Consider the following 7500-nt stretch of genomic DNA (forward strand, 5'->3'; position numbering starts at 1 on the left):
TCAACCTTGTTGAGGAGTACGGCTTTTCCCTGGTTTAATGTTGGTAGTTCTCCTCGAATATTAATTTTGCAAATTGTGACACTTGGTCAACTAGACATTGTAAAGTGTTATATTTCTCAGGGTTTCTCAAAATGTTCCTGACTGTTTGGTCTTGAATTTCAAGCCTTAGCTCTGAGGCGACTGGATCAAAGTCGGGACATTCAAACACTACGTGCTCGGGCGTCCCCGCAGGGGCGCCACAAACGCACTCAGGTGTCGGACGACTTCCAATCCGATGGAGATACACAGGATATGGGCCGTGTCCTGTTAGAAAGTGTACAATGCCTTGAGAGGGGACGAAGTGTTTCATGCGTATTCTTTCCTGAATACTTGGAAGGAGGTCATAGACACGCCTTCCTGTATCGGATGTATCCCATTGTTGTTGCCAGAGATTGATCGTTTTTTGTTTAATTTCTTTTACATTGTTAAGGTGTTCACCCATTATTAATGTGACTTGTTGGTGTTCTCGTTTGGAAAGCCAGTACATTGCAGCCTGCTGTCTGATTAACAGATCTAAAGGGCAGAGTCCCATGATTAGACACAGTGCATCTGTGGGTGTTGTACCAAATGCGCCTACACACCTTAGTATTACGTTGCGCTGTATCCTTCTTACCATAGTGGCAGGCTTGACCTGAGTGAGTTTGTGGGCCCAGGCACTGGAGCCGTATCCCACGATTGGTACCAAAACACAGTTATTATACATTTTTGTTGCAATCGGAGGGAGATGGAAACGCCGTTGGGCTATACTTATTAATTTGTTTAGTACTGCCAGAGCCTTAGAGGCAACGTGATTTATGTGTGGGATGTAGCTCCAGGCTTCGTCTATGAAGACGCCCAAGTACTTTGCAGCGCGTGTTCTTGCGACTATACGGTTATTTAACCTTATAATAGGATCTCTGGCTAGTCTGCCTTTTAACAAGATGATACTTGATTTTTGAGGCGCGATTTCCAGTTTTGAATTTTGACACCATTGTATCAGAATTTCGGATACATGGGCCGCTCTTGTCTCAATCTCGGCACGGCTGTCGCCCTCAACGAGAACGAGGAGGTCGTCTGCATACGCCACGACTCCTAATGTCATGTTGTTCCTTTCTAGTGTTTCCAGTAATGGGTCCATATTCACGTCCCAAAACAAAGGGCCGCACACAGAACCCTGCGGACAGCCCTTTGAGATGTTCTTAGACACCACGACACCAGGAGCCGTGATTCTGGCGACTCTATTTCTGCAGTAGTCCTTCAGACAACCATATAGCGCCGCCGGGCATTCCAATTCTCGAAGTCGAGAAAAGAGCGCCGGCCACCACAGATTGTCGAAGGCACCCGAAATATCCACCACAACTCCGAGGACGTACTTCCGCGTGGATGAGTGTACAATACTTACGACTTTGTTGATAGCGTCAGATGTTGACTTCCGAGCTCGGAATCCGTATTGCGAATCACTCATTCCACGTAGGACTCTATGACTAGACAGTCTAGAGACCAGCAGCTTCTCAAATGTCTTTCCCAAGACGTCCAGGAGACAGATAGGTCGGTAGGATTTGGGCATCATTGGATCCTTATCAGGAGCCTTTTTGATAATAATAACTTCTGCCGTCTTCCAGCAGGTTGGGAAGACCTGTGTTTCCATACATCTGTTGTAAATTTTCGTAAGGCCCGGAGCCAGTTTGTTTGCAATGCATTGCAGAACTTCTGCAGGAATTGCATCCGGCCCCGGGGCCTTGCACTTTGCAAAGGAGCGAATAGCTGCCTTCACTTCCTCGATGGAGTAGGGGTACACCTGTACGTTGTTGTGGTAGTGTAGCTGGTCTTGCCGTCTTATTTCCTGCTGCATCTCGGTGTCTGTGTCAGGTCGATCGTCTGGGAGGAGCACCCTCAGTAGCTCCTCAGCGGTCTCTGACCAGTCCTGTGTCATTCTGTCTGTGTCACCGACTCGTACAGTCGAGAGATGCATTGGTGAATGGATTTTTTCTCTTACTATTTTGTACGGTGTACCCCATGGATCCAAAGTCAGGTGAGACTTTACAAAATCCTCCCAGCTCCGCTGGCGGTGTTGTCTGAGAGTTTCTTTGAAAAGCCATTTCCTTCTCCTATACTGGGCAAGATGGTAGTGCCGTTCCTCCTGGGTGAAGGACCTTTGATAGCTGCTTCGTGCTCTTCTCATAGACTGCCTGAGCCGGGTAAGCTCTGGAGTCCATGGAGAAGTCGCTTTTCGTATGAAGCGCCTTCGCGTCGGTATCGCCGCGGCCAAAGCCGCCCTGATTGAGACAATTAAGGCCCCTACGGCTTCCTCTACTTCAAAAGGACCGTCTCCCAGCTCCGGAGGATGAAACTCCGCCTCCAACAGGTCCCAGTCTGCTCTCCCGTAGTCATACTGCATTGTCCACCCCTCTAGCACATGCTCCCCTTGTGATGCTATTGTAAATTCAATAGCGTTATGATCACTGGTGGTTATGTTGTCGTTGACCTGCCAATTTTGGATATTGTTTACAATGTTTGTCGTGCAGAGCGTGACATCAATAGAGGATGCTGCCCCAGCTCTGCTCCTGTAGGTAGGAGGGTTGCCAGGGAGATTGACAACATTTAAATTATGTTCCATAATTATGTCTTCCAGTGCCAGTCCTCTTTGATCTTGAACTTGACTGTGCCATAGGGGGGATTTTGCGTTACTGTCCATTGATATTATAATTGCTTTGCCTGCTAGGGCTCGCAATACTGTAGATAACTGCCCAAGATAAATATTGATTGGATCCCTGTATTGACAATATATATTAATTATGTACCAAGATGTATTATAAAAGTTTATCTCCACAACTGTTACATGGGAAGTGCAATACTGTGTCAAGACAGTGGTTTTGATTAACTTGTTGTAGATGACAATTGCTGACATGGGGTTTGGACCCATTGATATTACCTGGGCAGTGACGGGAAAGCCTGTGACCTTGCCGGAGGCAGAGCCTGGCTCTTGAATTAAAATTACATCGATATTTTTCTCTTCCGCTATCTTTCGGAGCTCCTGAGTTACAAGGGAGCTCCTCATAGCATTTATTTGTAAGACTTTTATCTTAATCCGGGTGTCTGGTGTAGAAATGGCTGTCAGGCCATACCTGGGCAGGATCAAAACCAATCCTGCCGTGCATCTTGACCATGTTTTTATAGGTCTTGTCGATATCGAACTCCCGACCCCGTCTGATGTATAATTTTGACACTAGGTCTTGTAATTTTTCAAAGTCTGTGGGAATGTTTAACGCAGCGAGATGAATACAGTCTGCATCCTCCAGTGCCGGGAACGTGACCTTCTCTCCGCGAGGATGCCCGACCCTCACCAGCTGCCTCAGAGCCGCGTTTAGGGCTGTGGGTTCCTCCAGTCTTGACAGTCTTAACGTTTCCTCACAAATGGTGTATGTGTCTCCTGGTGGACACTGAGTGTACATTTTTCCAACTTGAATTGTTTCGACATCCTCTTGCGTCATTTTTGGAGTCTGCTGGTGCTCTGCTGCAGAGACTGGCGCGGCAGCCGACGACGACTCCGCCCCCGAGGACGAGCGGGAACCCCCGCTCCCGACGGATGAAGCCGCCCCGCCGGTCACCGCCGCCTCCCGGAAGCCTAGATGACCCCTCCCTGTAGCCAGGAAACCCCCGACCTGACAGGAGAAATCCGTCGACTCCGGCCGCTCTGTCGGAACAGGAAGTGTATAGGTCTCTCCCTCCTTGCGCGTGAGAAAGCCCCCACTCTGTGAAGAGGTAGACTCCAAGTTGGTCTGCTCGGTCGCCGGATCACCTGGAGGACTCCTCCTAATGGCCAGGAAGGACCCAACCTGGCAGGAGAAGTCCCGCATCTCCGGTCGCACGTCTGGAACTAAGACAGAATAGACCTGCCTCTCCTCCTCTCGCTCGTTGACCACCGAGGGCAGAGATTCCTGTGATTCCTTGAGCTTCCGCCACCGACCTGCATCTCGCAACTGCTTGCTAGGTGATTTTCGAGTGACTCTATAGCGCGTTGCCATAGTCTGTCCTCTGTATGAGCCGCTGTATCATTATTTTATAGGTTGCACACTCCTTACCAGGAGTGTTGCAGGTGCGTTTCCGGTATTTACAAGGGATGCAGGTGGGCGTTTCTCTGTCGCACTTTGTTTTGTCATGCTTTTCGCTTCCACAATTCCCACATACTGGGTTTAGGAAGCTACAGTATTTTGCAACATGTCCGTAATCGTGACATTTGGTACATTTAGCAAGGGCTGTATAGTCCTTGACGGATATTGCATTATAGCCTACGTATAATCTATTGGTTGTAATGATCTGTTTACGCAATTCCGGTGACACTTCAATGGCATGGTGCACAGTGTTTCGGTCACGAGGACCTGCCTTGAAGCGGACCTTGAATTGTTCTGTGAATTCTTCGCGAGTCATTTTGTCCTCAAAATTCTGTGCGTAAACACAGTCAGCCACGTCGTCCTGGGTCATATATGATGGTACGTCGTACATCATCATAAGTGGCCTTCGCTTTCTGGGCTTTTCGCATGTAAATGACTCCTGAATTTTAGTATTGTTCATTAGTTTGTCACTGTCCTCAGTAGAGGCCAGTTCGACTATCAATACGTTTTTTGTAGTCCTGATCTGATTTATTTTGATCTTATCTACTCTAGGGTTTATACTCTTTTCAAATTTGGCTTTTGCCGTCTTGACATCGTCCCCTTTCTTAGGCTTTATGAAGACTGTTGGGACAGCCTTCTGTACGTTCTGCTTTATCGTATCTTGCACCGTGCGTTTTATTGTGATTGGTGCTGCCGCAACTGCAGCATAAGACTTCTGGGGCTTTGCCGCCTCTTTTCTAAGGCGGTCATTTTCCGCCTTTATCTCTTCATATTGCCCCTCGAGCTTGGCATGCGCCAAAGCCCAGTTGGCAACTTCTTCTTTGATCACCCGAATTTGATCTGCGGTGATCTTTCCATGTTTAACGCTTCGGTCTAGAAGCCGAAGAAAATGCGCGTGTCGCTCCATGACGGAGACGTTTGATCTTGCATCGAATGGAGCGTCTTGCTCCGGTAGCGCCGTATCACTCTCCACGTTTTCTGCCATCATTGATTGAATTGAAGAGTGATAAATTGGAGGCCCGTCTCTTACCCCGGACCGGCCTCTCTGGCATGGGGGGGGGCAAATTGCAGCTCGCTCACCAGTCCCGCCCCTTGACCAAGAGCTTTAAGAGCTGCTGGGTTTAGCACGCCGTTTCCAGCGCACTAGTCCCCTTCCACAACCACATCACTGGGGATTTCACCCGTCCCTCCCCGGCAAATGCCCACCGCATTCCGGAGAGGCGGATTCACCTCTCGGCCTTCGCCCCCTACTCGGCCGAGTTCCCACCTAAAGGCCAAGAACCCAGTCCTACCCAGGTGCTGGGTCGGTCCCCCAGACTTTCGGGGGTCTGGCCCCATCTAACCTAGCCGGGGACATGTCACCATGCCCCGGCTTGACGGAGCATGTCCGGGACATCCCGTTCACGGCGATGAGCCTTTGCCGGCTCGGGCCGTGATCCCTCCCCAGCGAATGTGGACGTGGGGTTTGCAGAGCTGAGATGTTGTTTGCCCTGCGAGGGACAGATCTTGTGTCCCTTGCGACGCAGCTTCCCCTGCGCCATGCACCCTTTGCTTTCGCCTTGGGTTGGGGGACCATTTAACGTCGTCCAGGACGTGAGGAACTGCAGCAGCCAGACCGCAGGGCCCCAGGATCGTCGTGAGACTTACCGTCATACCCTCGCCCAGCCGCCGCGCTCAACTCAGGAGAGACAGGTGGTGTGTCTCTCGTTACGCAGCTTCCCCTGCGCCACGCACCCTTTGCTTTCGCTTGGGTTGGGGGCACTTAACGTCTTGCCGCGACGGGAGTTTTACGTCCTACCTTGACACACGACAACCCTCACAAATCCACAGCCCAGAGATGTTGAAGGTGGTAGCTGGGTCTTATATTGTGGAGTTTGACATCATCGAGACGGTGCGGCACTCAAGCCCGAGTTACGTTCCCCAGGGGGGTCTCCACACGTACCGGGGGATCATGACCGACCATGTCTCACCCACCGCTTTTGCTAATTAACGGTGGGCCAGTGCGGACCGTGAGGATTGCACCCAGTTAAGGGCTAGCCGTTTAACGTCATGCATGGACGGCCCATCCCGTGTTAGCTTCGCCCCATCTAAGGGGGTTACTGAGCCAGAGAGCCACGACAAGGCCACGAGATTGGACATTACGGTCCCCGCCCCACTCAGGTTCCTCTGAGCCCTGACGCGTTCGTTGACTTCAGGGAATCAGAGGGTCTCCTGGCGGTTTTAACCCAGTTATGGGAGGCAACACACCTCCCCCAGGTGGCGCTGCGCAGACCGCTTTTCTCTGGAGTAGATAGGGACAGCGGGAATCTCGTTAATCCATTCATGCGCGTCACTAATTAGATGACGAGGCATTTGGCTATATTAAGAGAAGTCATAGTTAACTCACGCCGTTTACCCGCGCTTTGCTTGAATTTCATCAACGTTGACATTCAGAGCACTGGGCAGAAATCACATTGCGTCAACACCCGCTAGGGCCATCGCAATGCTTTGTTTTAATTAGACAGTCGGATTCCCCCAGTCCGTGCCAGTTCTGAGTTGATCGTTGAATGGCGGCCGAAGAGAATCCGCGCACCCGCGCGCCCCCGGAGGAGCACGCTAAGGCGGACGCGGCCTCGCAGCAAGGAAGATCCGTGGGAGGCCAAGGCACGGGACCGAGCTCGGATCCTGCACGCAGGTTGAAGCACCGGGGCGCGAACGCCGCGCAGGCGCGCGCATCCTGCACCGCCGGCCAGCACGAGGCCAACCAACGGCGAGAGCAGACCACGCCCGCGCTAAACGCCCGCACTTACCGGCACCCCTACGGCACTCATCTCGCCCAGGCCCGGCACGTTAGCGCTGACCCACTTCCCGACCAAGCCCGACACGCCCCGATCCTCAGAGCCAATCCTTATCCCGAAGTTACGGATCCAATTTGCCGACTTCCCTTACCTACATTATTCTATCGACTAGAGGCTCTTCACCTTGGAGACCTGCTGCGGATATGGGTACGAACCGGCGCGACACCTCCACGTGGCCCTCTCCCGGATTTTCAAGGTCCGAGGGGAAGATCGGGACACCGCCGCAACTGCGGTGCTCTTCGCGTTCCAAACCCTATCTCCCTGCTAGAGGATTCCAGGGAACTCGAACGCTCATGCAGAAAAGAAAACTCTTCCCCGATCTCCCGACGGCGTCTCCGGGTCCTTTTGGGTTACCCCGACGAGCATCTCTAAAAGAGGGGCCCGACTTATATCGGTTCCGCTGCCGGGTTCCGGAATAGGAACCGGATTCCCTTTCGCCCAACGGGGGCCAGCACAAAGTGCATCATGCTATGACGGCCCCCATCAACATCGGATTTCTCCTAGGGCTTAGGATCGACTGACTCGTGTGCAAC

General features: G+C 51.7%; 1 pseudogene; it reads right to left on the bottom strand.

The window, feature by feature from the left end:
- Positions 1-6400: 6400 nt before the first annotated feature.
- LOC126320209 (large subunit ribosomal RNA) overlaps positions 6401-7500 on the bottom strand; it is a 2978-nt pseudogene continuing 1878 nt past the window's right edge.

The sequence above is a fragment of the Schistocerca gregaria genome, unplaced genomic scaffold, assembly GCF_023897955.1.
Source record: "Schistocerca gregaria isolate iqSchGreg1 unplaced genomic scaffold, iqSchGreg1.2 ptg000705l, whole genome shotgun sequence".
NCBI classification, from domain to species: Eukaryota; Metazoa; Arthropoda; class Insecta; order Orthoptera; family Acrididae; genus Schistocerca; species Schistocerca gregaria.